The 13288-nt window shown below is 43.0% G+C and overlaps 1 long non-coding RNA gene across 1 annotated transcript; it reads left to right on the forward strand.

The window, feature by feature from the left end:
- The first annotated feature begins 300 nt into the window (after positions 1-300).
- On the forward strand, positions 301-12804 carry LOC131831377 (uncharacterized). Its single transcript, XR_009353625.1, has 3 exons — positions 301-922; positions 1112-1227; positions 12633-12804. It is a non-coding gene; the product is annotated as an uncharacterized LOC131831377 (long non-coding RNA).
- Positions 12805-13288: the final 484 nt, after the last annotated feature.

The raw sequence follows: 13288 nt of genomic DNA on the forward strand, positions 1-13288 counted from the left end.
CGCTTCCTGGAGGAATGTCATACTCCTCCTATCACATGTCCTTATCAATGAGCTTTAGGTTTAGAAGAAATTTAACTTTATTTACATTTTCCTGTGCCTCAGCCTCCCTCAGTTTTATGGAGGGGAGGATGATATTAGGGCTTCAGGAACTGAGTTATGGGTCTTTGGAAGTTAGGCTATAGATAAGAAAGCCTCTTCCTTGTAAATCACTAGGACATTTGTAAATTGAGGGAGACTCAGGTCTTGCCGGATTGTGGTCTCTACAACTTAACTATTTCTTTTTCCTTTAGGGCAGCCAGGAATGCCTGAGGAATGTCATATATATCCCATGGAGGGTGGGAGGAGGGGTTGCGGGCTATCCGCTTCTGCTTTGTCCTCAGCTTGCCTTCTGTTCCTCATCAGTACTGGGATGGTAGGTCATCCCAAATGGACTTGCTGGGCACCTAAGTGTGGGGGAGGGGGAGAGTGCTATAACCCCTTTTCTTCACCCAGTGAAACCTTTGGTTTTGAAAGAATATAGAAGGAAGAATTGCAATGATGAGCATGGGGAGAGAGGTGAGAATAGAGAAGCCCCTAATGGATTCAAGAACAGGACAGGGACAGGATGTGACCAGGAAAATGTAAGCAACCTTGGAATCTACAGAAATCCTGGGAAGGGAGCTGCCTTGCCATCTACTGTGACAAGGGAAAAGAAGCCAGTTTATTTGGCTGTTGAAAGATTAGGAACAGCCTAAGTGCTCATCAAGAAGAAGATCCTTGCATAAACTATGGTACATCCATACAACAGAATCATAATGGGATGGATACAAAGGACAAAGTACTCACTCTGTACCCTGAAGTGGAAACAGAGCCAAGACAAAATGTTAAATGAGAAAAGCAAGTTGTACAGTTGTACGAAGTTGTACAAAGAATATGATCCCAGGTAGGAAAACACAACCTTCCCCACAAAACAAAAGGCTTAAAAATACCCAGGCTACAGTAGACACTTCTGATTAGAGAGTTGACATGGATTGGTTTGGGGAATTGAAGGGGATTTTTACTTCAACTGAATTAGTCAACCTTGTTTTTTTTTTTTCCTGTATTTCCTATGTAACTAAAAATGACTTAAAAGCTCTAAGAAGAAACAAGGATCCCTGAGTGATGTGCAAAGGATTGCTGGTCTGACCGCAGGTACTGCCCAGTTGGTCCTGAGCACCAGCTGCCTTTCTCCAGGTGATGAGCTCTGAGGTCAGTAAATATGAGTAAATATGGGCCCAACTTCCCAGCCCCAAGTCAGACAGTTTGGTTTTAGCGGGGACAAAAACCTCCCAGCCCGCGAAGAATCTCAAGGACACAGCCCAGCCACAGTTCATGGCAGTCACATGTAATGAAACTGGACCTCAGGATAAATTATTGAGTGAAACAGTAAGGTGGGCGGGGGGGAAAAGGCAAGGCAAAGGACACTGGGAATATAATTCCACTATTTGAATGAAAATAAAACTATGAATATGCAAGCTTATGCATGCATAGATTACTTTTAGAAATTAGTAACAGTGATGGCTTCTCAACAGTGATGGGTAGGATGGCTGAAAGACCGGGGTGGGAAGGAGCCTTTATTACAGGTATTTCTGTACCTTTGGAATTTTGAAATGTTGTGTGTTGCCTTATTTAAAGTTAAGTGCTTCCCCCCCCCCCCCAGAAGTTTACACCTCTTGACCCCTTCACCCTTTTTGCCACCTCCCACTTCCCACCTCCGGCAATGATTATTCTTTTTCATCTGTGAACTTGGGTTTTTTTTGTTCTGTTTCGTTTAGATTCCATATATAAATGAGAGCATATACAAATGGCATTTGTCTGGGGCACCTGGGTGGCTCAGTGGGTTGGGCCGCTGCCTTCGGCTCGGGTCATGATCTCAGAGTCCTGGGATCGATTCCCGTGTTGGGCTCTCTGCTCAGCGGGGAGCCTGCTTCCTCCTCTCTCTCTGCCTGCCTCTCCGACTCCTTGTGATTTCTCACTGTCAAATAAATAAATAAAATCTTTAAAAAACAAACAAACAAACTAACAAACAAAAAAATGGTATTTGTCTTTCCCTGACTGGCTTGTTTCATTTAGCGTAATGCCCTCAAGGTCCATTCATGTTGTGGCAAATGGCAAGATTTCGTACTTTCTTATGGTTGAATCATATTCCACACAAAAGCATTCTTTTTCTCTATCCATTCATCCATCCACAGACACTGGGCTGTTTCCATTTCTTGGTTATTGCAGATAATACCGCAATGGACACGAGTTAGTGTTTTCATTTTCTTCTGATAAATACCCAGAAGTGGAATTGCTGGATACTATGGTGATTCTATTTTTAATTTTTTTGAGGAACTCCCACACTGTTTTCTTTAGTGGCTGTACCAGTTTTCATTTCTAGCAATATTGCACAAGGGTTCCCTTTTTCCCACATCCTTGTCAACACTTACTATTTCTTATCTTTTTGATAATAGCCCTTCTAACACATATGAAAAGATATCCCATTGTGGCTTTTCCCTGATAATGCGTGATGTTGAACACCTTTTCATGGACCTGTTGGCCATCTGTATGTCTTCTTTGGAAAATGTCTATTCAGATCCTTTCCCTATTTCTTTTTTCTTTTCTTTTCTTTTTTTTCTGCTCTTGAGTTGCATGTATTCCTTATATGTTTTGGATATCAGTCCTTTGTCATATATATGATTTGCAAATATTTTCTCCCATTCAGTGAGTTGCCTTTCCATTTCCTTGATGATTTCTTTTGCTGTACAGAAGCTTTTCAGTTTGATATTGTCCCACTTGTTAATTTTTGTCTTTGTTGACTTTGCTTTTGGTGTCAGATCCAAAACACTGCTAACACTAATGTCAAGGCACTTATGCATTGTGTTTTCTTTCTTTCTCTCTTTCTTTCTTTCTTTTTTTTCCAGACTGTGTTTTCTTGTAAGAATTTTACGGTTTCAGGTCTTATATTTAAGTCTTTAATTCATTTTGACTTAGTTTTTGAATATGGCATAAGATAGCCACCCAGTTTCATTCTTTTGCATGTGACTGTCCAGTTTTCCCAACATGATTTATTGAAGAGATTGTCTTTTCCTCTGTGTATAGTCTTGGCTCTTTTGTTGTAAATCAATTGACTGTATACATTGGGTTTATTTCTGGGCTCTCTATTCTGTTTGATTAATCTAGATGCCTTTTTTCCTCCCTGTATGTCTGTTTTAATGCCAATACCATACTACTTTGATTATTATAGCTTTATAATATTGTTTACAATCAGGGAGGGGCATCTGGGTGGCTCAGTTGGTTAAGCATCTGCCTTTGGCTCAGGTCATTGTAAGGACCTATTTAGAAACTGTCCCTGCTCTCTTCCCCCAGGGGATTTACTTGGAGACAAGTCCCGGAAACCAGCTTCAGGTAACAAAGCCCAGATACAAAGGTGGGTCAGGCCAGGTGGAGACATCCGATCATTGGGGGGATGCATACTGTCTCCCCGGTTACCAAGGAGTATGGGCCCCGCCCTTTGGGCGCCTATCCCCATCAAGGTGTAATAGGCTGGTTCAAATGTCTACTAGGGTAAATTGTAACTCAGTTGGTCACCTAGTATCACTGTGGAGTTTCCTGTGTGTTACAATCTCATTGGCCACCTGTGCGTGGCCAGGCTCACCGCATGGCCTTTGCCCTTAAAAGCTAGTCTGTGAAACAGAGAAGGGTCGCCCTCTCTTGTAAGAGGTGCGTCCCCAAAGGTTCGGTTAGATTCTTGATGCTTGGCGTGAAATAAAGCTTTGCTTGACTTTTGCTTTGTATCAGTCTCGCTCCTTTAATCACGGACCCATTATTGGGGCCTAACAGTCATGACCCTAGGACCCTGGGATGGAGTCCCACATCAGGCTATCTTCTCAGTGGGGATTCTGCTTCTGCCCCTCCCCCATACTTGTGAGCTCTCTCTCTCGCTCTCTCTCTCTCTCAAAATAAGCAAATAAAATCTTTAAATAAGTAAATACAAATACATAAATAAATCAGGGACTATTATGTTTCTGGCTTTGTTCTTCTTTCTCAAAAAATAATTATTTAAAATACATATTTTTAAAGTTTTTTATTTGTTTTAATTTTTTAAAAAGTAATCTGTGCCCCCAGCATGGGGCTGGAACTCATGAGTGTGAGATCAAGTGTCACATGCTCTACCAACTGAGCTAGCCAGGTACCCCAAAATACATTTAAAAAGAAAGAAAGAAAGAAAGAAATATATTGAGCCACAAAGGAAAAGCTATCGGAAGGGGCCTTCTTTCTAAATTATGAGGACGTGATTGGGGGAAGCCCCCTTGACTTTGGACCTAGGCGTGCTGGGTTAATACTGACACACAGGCTACTGTGTGATGTAATAATTCAGTTTCTCCTAATACACCTCGGAATGCCCTTTCAGTGATCCAGAAATCACCTCGATGTTGGGGTGGAGCGCCTCTGCCACCACCTGTCCCTTAGTTCCTTTTCAGAGTTTTCAGGATAATAAAATACAAATTTATTTTTATTTTACACTATGGCTGGTTCATACCACAGGACTGATGCTTCTTCCGAAGCATAGCTGAGAAAGCATCCTGTTGTTGCTTGCCCAGGAGATAGATCATCTCCTCAAAGTGCTCCAGCTCCTTTGGGGAATGAGGCAGGACCTAAATAAATACTTTGCGGTGAACCCCAGGGAGCCTATAGTACTGTCGTAGTCCAGTTTAAGTATCACAAACCACCTCCTTTGTGAGAGTGTCCGTGCACACAGGACACATGTTTTTTCACCATGAAATGCTATTTTCCGGGAACTAAGGGCAATGGGAAGCTGTTGAAGGGCTTTAAGCAGAGGAGTGACCAGATCAGATCCGCATGATGCAAAGATGGCTTCCTGCAGTGCAGAATGTTGAAAGGTCAGAAGTAACCAGGTGAGGCCAGACCTGAAGAGGGGGGACGAGGTGGGAGGGGAGGCTGCCGCAGTGTTCCAGGCTGCAAGGAGGGTGGTGATGAGGGGCGGAGCACTGTGGGTTTGGTGACAGGATAAAAGCACTGTAGACTTTGTAAAAGGCCTTGTGGAGACTCACTGTGGCTGCTGGACCTCAGCCCCTGGCCACTCAGTCCAGGCCAGGATGCCGGCTCCCCTTAGAAAGAGCTGAGGAAAGAGGAGGAGGGGTCGTGTTCAGGTTGCCATCTCTCCTGCACAAGGAGGAAACCTGAGCCTCTGAGTCCCCGGGACCTCTAAGGTGTTGGGGACTACTGGGCTTGTGGAAAAGGTATGTAGGGGAGGGCAGAGCAGGGCATAATTTCAGATAGAGAGTGTTTCCTTGTGTTTATTCGAACCCCACCCAGCTTGCTTCTGGAGAGGTCCCCGGTGTTCTGGCTCCTGGCTGGGTCTGGTGGAGCTGCAGCCTAGAGGCCCTAGAGGCATGTGACACCCTGCCCTGTGGAAAGGGGAGGCCCTGCTTCTAGTCTTGACTTCCTCACCAGCCTTCTGTTGTCAGGCTTGGGCTTATCATTGGACCTCTTGGGACCTCAGACTTTGCATCTGTAAAAGAGTGATTATCATCCTTCTTGTGGAACTGAACAGGAATCAAACAAATTATTAAATGCTGTTCTTCTTGCAACACGGAAAGCAACAGTCTCTTAAAGTGGTGATCTTCAGGCCCCGTGCCATGGTAAAAGGGTGGGTGATGGGGGGCACCTCAGGCATCCCATTCCCCTGTTCAACAGGACAGCTCTGCTTTTCAAAGTATTGGAATTTGAATAAGAGTTCATCTAAACAAAGGGTCTTGCTACTAAAACAGTTTAAAAACCGGCATGGTGGGGAGCCTGGGTGGCTCAATCAGTTAGGCATCTTACTTTGGTTCAGGTCATGATCTCAGTCCTGGGATCAAGCTTCCCCTCATGGAGACCTCCTCCAGCTGGGGCTCAGTAAAGAGGCTGCTAGCCCCTTTCCCTTTCGCTCTGACCCTCCCTCTTCCCTTGCTCGTGCTGGCACCCATGAGCGCTCTGAAAGAAAGAAAGAAAAAGAAAACCTTAAACACACACACACACACACACACACCACACACACACAATGGTACAGCCTTCTTCCCTGGGCAATTCAGAGGTCTGACCTTAACACAGGGATGGGAAATGATCACCCACTACATATGAAGCCTGTGCCTGTGGCAGACATAACTAATCGATCCCAGGCCTTTTCCTGCTGAACCTTAATGATGCCTCAGAATTATTTGCAACACAACACTTCAAGCTGCCATTTTCATCATGGGCATGTGAAATGAAACTGATTTTCCACTCTTTTGACTTTTCATTGTAGGTTGACCTTGAGGAACCAGTTGAATTGAGGGTAATAGCTGCTCTAAACTTCATTAAGATTAAAAAAAAAAAAAAGTTTGAAAGCAAAGTTTGCCAGGATATCACAGAGGAGGTGGCTTAAGCATCAGCCGTTTATTTCTTAGAGTTCTGGAAGCTTCAGGTTCAGGACCAGGGTGCAGGCATGGTAGGGTTCTGGTGCAAGCCCTCTTTCTGGTTTACAGATGACACCTGCTTGCTCTATCCTCCCGTGGCTGAGAGAGAGAGAGAGGGAGAGAGAGAGAGATTGGCAGAGAGAAAGATTGTCTTTCCTGACTCTGCTTGTAAAGGCACGAATCCCATCATGAGGGTTCTACTTTCATGACCTAATTACCTCCCAAAGGCCTCCAGTGGTACCTCCATTACCACTGGGGATTAGAGCTTCAACAAAGAAATTCTGCAGAAACACAAACACTCAGCCCATAGTAGCTTTCAGAGATCTGTTTTACCAACGTGTATTTAAGAAACTAAGATGCTACTTTTGATCATTTACAGAGGGTCCTTCATCCTTGTATGCCCCACTTCCTCTCATTTTACATGTGCAAATCATACTCATCCTTTAAATTCTTTCCTTTCATCCTTCCTCCCCCCCACACCCTTTTTTTTTTAAAGAGGGAGGTGGGGAGGGACAGAGGGAGAGGGAATCTTAAGCAGGCTCCACATCCAGGGCAGAGCCTAACTCAGGCTACTTCTTGCAACCCTGAGATCATGATCTGAACTGAAATGGAAGTCAGACACTTAACCAACTGAGCCACACACATATCGCTCATCTTTTAAATCCTAAATCAGGTGCCTCCTAGTTACCTTCTCCTTGAAGATGAATTTTCTTCTCTGAATTTTCACAACATTCTATCTGCTTTGGTCATGGCATTTAACACCTTCTAGTGTTGGGGTCTTGTTGTTGTTGTTATTGTTATTGTTATAGTTGTTGTTGTTGTTGTAAATGCCTTGTGTTTCCATTTGGACACTGAACTCTGCTGAAAACATGGCTGCCATCTGGATAGATACTTGTATTGTTTCAGAGTAGCCCAGGAGTTAGTATTTGCTGAAAGAATGAATCGACATCAGGAAGTCTAAGGACTAGCCCAAAAGGCTATTTCGTTTTGTTAAACTACAAATTCAAGCATACATGGGTTCTATTGGGAATTGAAAGCAGTTGCTAAAATGTAGATTCTAGGGTCCCTGGGTAGCTCAGTTGGTTAAGTGGCTACCTTTGGCTCAGGTCATGATCCCAGGATCCTGGGATTGAGTCCTGCATGGTGGGGCTATCCTTGCTCAGCAGGGAGCCTCTTTCTCCCTTTGCCTGCTGATCCCCCTGCTTTGTGCTCTCTCTCTCTCTCTGACAAGTAAATAAAAAAAAAAAAAAAAACTTAGATTCTAGGAGGACAGGTAATCTTGGTTTGTTCATGGCAGCTTGCTTCACTCATGGCTGGAGCAATACCTGCCATAGAGTAGACCCTCAGTTCATTTTAGTAGAGTGAATAAAAGAATGTATGAACAAATGAGGATTTGAGAAAAGACTGTAGCCTGGCAGTGACTTATCTTGTGTTTATCTCACATAACGTAAGGTATTAAATGATTAACAGGGTTTAGCCACTTTGAAACCAGCTGGACAATTGCCTGGTTATTTCTTTGGAAACTTGCACATTTCACATTTTTCCAAATAGGTAGGAATTGACAGGAGGATGTTATGTAATTGAGATTGACTTGTACCTCTAACTGGGAACTTACATACTCTTGCTTGTGGAAATCTGAGTTGATGTGGTCCTTTAAAGGATGAAAATATTCTGCATATTTTAAAATTTATAGTTGTTATCAGGATAGCTCTTGCAATTTCTCTTGTTTTTCTTGGCTTTGGCAAATGAAGATTTCTGTCTCCCAGGGCCATTCTGCCAAGAGAGCTACTATTGAATTTTCAATTTCTCTTTGCTATGAGAAATTTTTTGGTAATTTGCTGTCAAGTAGGATTGTTGAGTGCTTTGATAGTTTGCTCTACTGCTGATTGGGCAGAAACTTACTGGTGGAAGAATCCACATTCGGTGTGATAGGTGTGATATAGTAACATTCCCAATCTCCAGGCAAAATATTTTCATTAGAAAGGTGGCTTTATAAAGCCTGATATTTGGGGTGTCTGTGTGGCTCCATGGGTTAAGCCTCTGGTTTTGGCTCAGGTCATGGTCTCAGGGTCCTGGGATCGAGCCCTGCATCAGGCTGTCTGCTCAGCAGTGAGTCTGCTTCCCCCTCTCTCTCTGCCTGCCTCTCTGCCTACTTATCTCTCCCTCTGTAAGATAAATAAATAAAATCTTTAAAAAAAAAAAAAAGCCTGATATTTGCAGTCCACTGTTGGGCACATAGTAGGTGCTTGAGTAAACTTCAAATTTGTGCTGTTAGTAATTCAACAAACATTTATCCAGTGTCAGCCCTCCACTTGAGCTTACCAACATTAAATTCAGGTCCTAGCTAAGAACATTACCAGTGTCATCTCTCAGAGTCAAGTAGGCTCATTAATGTGGGCATGCTATTATTTTTTTGACTGTCCTCGTACTGCCAAATGGCACAATTAAAGCAATAAAACTGAAGAGGGCTTGATCTTCCTTTAACATTTATCATCAACAGGGGCTCAGTTCTGTGCTAAAAAGGCTTGAGTAAAGATTTTATTGGGCCCTTTGCCTTCTCAAACTAGTATATAACCATTAACTAGTTAATCCAAATAGGCCCCCAAGGAGTACTGGAAGAGCCATTATCTTTACATTACTGAAATCCAGGTGGCTGGTTTAAGATTGCTGAATAAGGTCAGAGCTGGTTTACACTGGGGGCAGAGGAGAATCCAGCCTTTCTTTGTCAGGGTTGGTCAACTGTTTCCTCCCCAGACATTTGCATATATGTCTTTATTTTTCTCATTTATTTTTTTAAAGATTTTTTTATTTTTTTGACACAGAGAGAGAGAGAGAGCGAGAGAGCGAGAGAGAGTGCACAAGTAGGCAGAGAGGCAGGCAGGGCCAGGGTAGACAGGCTCCCTGCTGAGCACAGAGCCCGATGCGATGCGATGCGATGCGGGGCTCAATGTCAGGATCCTGGGATCATGACCTGAGCCGAAGACAGAGGTTTTAACCCACTGAGCCATCCAGGTACCCTATTTTTCCCATTTAAAAGGAGCTCCATTTTGCCACCTTGCAGCCTTGCCCGCTGATGAGCTCATTCCACTAGCCTCTCTTCTCAGATACCTTGCTGCAAGAAGCTTTCAGGCCAAAGTTCTGGTCCCTAGAGACTTGGATGGCCTTCTGTTTCAGAAATTACCCCAAACCGATATGCAGACCTTAGCAGCTGAAGATTTGGTGTCAGGCAACCTGGGTTCAAACCTTGGATTTATTACTAATTAACCATGTGACTTCAGGCAAGTCACTTAACATTTGTCAAACCTCAGTTTCCTCCTCTACAAGAAGGGGGTGTTAATAATAGTGCTAACCCATGGCTTTGTTGCCACAGTTGAATAACGTAATGTCTGTTAGCATTTAGCACATTGCCTGGCAGATAAGAAATGCCCGATCTATAGTAGCTATCCATATACGAGGCAGCCATCACAAATTGCCTCCCGACAAAAAAATAAGAGACTTCTAAACCAGTCACATCTTGTCTTTTCAACCGAAGTCATCTGAAAAATCAATAGCCAGGAGAGAAACCAGCCCCTCCAAGAGAGATGGAGCAGATCTAACCCGTATACATCTGTGTTGGCTAGAACCTGAAGGGAAAAAAATACATGTAATGAAAAAGAAATATGCCTTGAATTGCTTATTTACCTGGATGCAGCGAACTGAAGAGAAAGCAGATATTCTTTGGAGAGATGCATTTATTACCTTTGGGAGACTGAGCTGAAGGGCAGCTGAGCAACCAGGAGTTTGACATTTATCTGTTTTCCCGATGCTTTATGGACTCTCCATAAAACCATTCTAATGACCTTCCTACCAAGGCTGAACAATTTGCTGATGGAGCTGTAGATTTCTGTGGGCCATGAGTGTGTGTGTGTGTGTGTGTGTGTGTGTGTATGTGTGGCTTTAATCTCATTTCTGGAATAAGGGAAGTGCAAAGACATTAAACTCTAGATCCATCAAAGAAAGAACTCTAATTGCAATTCACCAGCAAATGTGCTTGTGCTCTGTTGCTCTGAAAGCCAGTGATGAGTAATCCTGCACATTTATCAGAGCCCGAGAGCCAAAGCACAGTAATGACAACTGCGTCAGGCAAGAGAATGTCGTTTGATCATTACGGACTTGGGCCTGCTGGGATGTACACAGGTAGCAGCCTCAACCAGGTCTCAGCCAAGAAATCTTGGCCTGCCTGCCCAGCATGGAAGCCGCTAGCCGCCTGTGTCTCTGGAGCGCTTGAAATGTGGCTGGCCCACACTGAGATGTGCTGCAAATATAGATCTTCAAAGTTGGATTTCCAAGACATCGCATGTAGAAAAGAATGCAAGATATTTGTATATCGCATATGTTAAAGTAATGCTTTTTTGGCTATGTTGAGTTCAAGAAAATAGATTACTGAAATTAATTTAATCTGTTTCTTTATATTCCTGTAATGCACCTGCTGGAAAATGTTAAATGACATATGTGGCTCACATGGGCGTGTATTGTTGTGTTTCCATTGGACAGTGCCACTGTATAGTCAGAGGCTCACAAGTGAGGCAGACACCATTTCCGAATTGCTCCACCGCTCACGACAATTCCTCTTTTCAGGCAACTTCCTTTGTCCCTGTCTTCATGGTTGAGTGGTCTCCTCATTGCCATCATGCTGGGGTTTTTTGACACAAAGATGGATGCCCAATTCAAATCTGTGGGTCACACCGCTTCCCTGGGAAGTTGGCCTGGGAGCCGGAGCTGGGAGCTGCAGCGTGTAACTGGGCAGCCGCGGTTTCCTGTTCCATGTGTCAGAAAAGCACATGGAGCTGATCTTCAAAGAGAAAGATAAGAATGAAGCACATGTGTAGATTAGAGAGAGATAAAACATGGGGAGTCCTGCTTGTGTTTGAGACTCTGGTTGCAATATGTTTTTGGCCCAGCTAGGTTCTCATCCCTGGGTCCTGTGATGTATTCCGGATCCTTCTCATAAATGCCAGCTTTTTCATTCCATCTACCTCAGATGGGTTTATGACTACCAAAAGAGTCTGAGGAATTTATATGTTAAATCTACTTTTCTCTATCAGCCCAGGTCCAACCTGAAATAGATTTCTTTTGAAGTCCGTGAAGCTTAAGCCTTAGAACCATTCACTCACTTGCAAACCTCCCTTCCAAAACCCCACATTATAGTTGTACTTAAATTAATATTCTTTTCCTTGAAGAGGATCCCCCAAACTGTATACGTTTCAGGCAGTATAAAATGTGGATTTACCCTCTGTATGCATTCTTCTCTGTGCTTGCAAATGCAACACTTTGGTGATTTTAGGAACACTATTCCTTCATAACAACAAACTCATACCTACCTTCTTAGGACCTTTGGCAAGCCTCGCTTTGCCTTTGCTTGCAGTGTTCTTCCTTAACAGAGCTGGCTGCTTCTTATGGATCAGGTCTTACCTTCGGTGTCACCACCCCCAAGATGCCTTCCCTGGAGAGCCCACCCAGGGAGTTCTGTGTCTCTATCACATTTTCCTCTTTTATTTTCATGAAATTCCCTGTGTATTCATTTATTTGCTTATTGTTCCTTTCCTCCTGCTCTTTCTCAAATGCAAATGCTTGAAGGGCAGGAATCCTGTCTTGCTTGCTGCTGTAATCCCAGCATCTAGAACAGTGCCTGACACATTTGTTAGGATTTTATTTATTTATCAAATATTTATAAAGTGCTTCTTGTCTGCTGGGCATGAGTTTAAGAACGTTACAAATGATGAATAAAAACATTCCCAACTCTGTTACAGTCCATGCCATAGACTCTATTTTCAACTCCTGATTCCCTCTTACTAGGAAGAAAATTAGAACTCATCAACAAATAATTCGTTAAGTTATTCCTATGTTCCAGGCACTAGGCTAAGTTCTTAACAATCATCTTATTTGAATCCTCACAGCAACCATATAAAGTAGTGTATTCACTTGGGACTGCCTTTGGTTGCATGTGACAGAATCTAGACAACAGTTGATTAACCTGGTAAAGATGGGAATGTGTCCCAGGATCTGTTTATTATCTCTGTGAAGTCATCAAAGACCTGACTTCTGCTTGCTTGCTCTGTCACTCTTGGTGGGTGGTTCTTATAATTGTAAAAATGACTACTGACTCTCTAAGTGTCATTGTCTTGCTTTAAACAGGAACAGGGGAAAGAGGTAAAGGCAAAGAATATATGAAAGCTGAACGTATCCATTGTGATCAGGGATACAATTTTCTTGGAAGGCTCTTGTAGTATACAAGGATGCTGCTTATATTTCACTGGTCACACTGGACTACATGACCACCCCTAACTGCAATGAAGTCTGGGAGGTGAGTATTTTTAATTGGGCACATTGCTGCCTTGCATAAAATTTAAGTTCTGTTGGTAAAGAGAGAGGAAAGAATAGATATTGTGTAAGGAATTCGCTATGTTGGCTGTGACCAGGTTCCATGATTAAATCCAGGACCCCCCCAAAATGACCAAGTCTTCAAGTATTCCAGAAATTCCATGTGTTCAGGACAGCCAGAAACACTGAAGGCTCTGAACGTTGTGTAGGATTTGGGTGATTGGATGAGGGAAAAAGCATTTCATTTTACAGATGGGGAATCAAAGCAGTAAGTAATAAAGTGTTTTGCTAAAAATGTGGCATCTAAAAAAGATTGACAAGGGAAAAAAGATACAGAACTGGAATTTAAGCCCAGAACTGTCTAATACAAAGATCATATTCTCTTTTTTTTTTTTATCATATCTTTAAAAAAAGATTTTATTAACATATAATGTATTGTTTCAGGGGTACAGGTCTGTGATTCATCAGTC

This window comes from Mustela lutreola, chromosome 5 (assembly GCF_030435805.1).
Source record: "Mustela lutreola isolate mMusLut2 chromosome 5, mMusLut2.pri, whole genome shotgun sequence".
NCBI classification, from domain to species: domain Eukaryota; kingdom Metazoa; phylum Chordata; class Mammalia; order Carnivora; family Mustelidae; genus Mustela; species Mustela lutreola.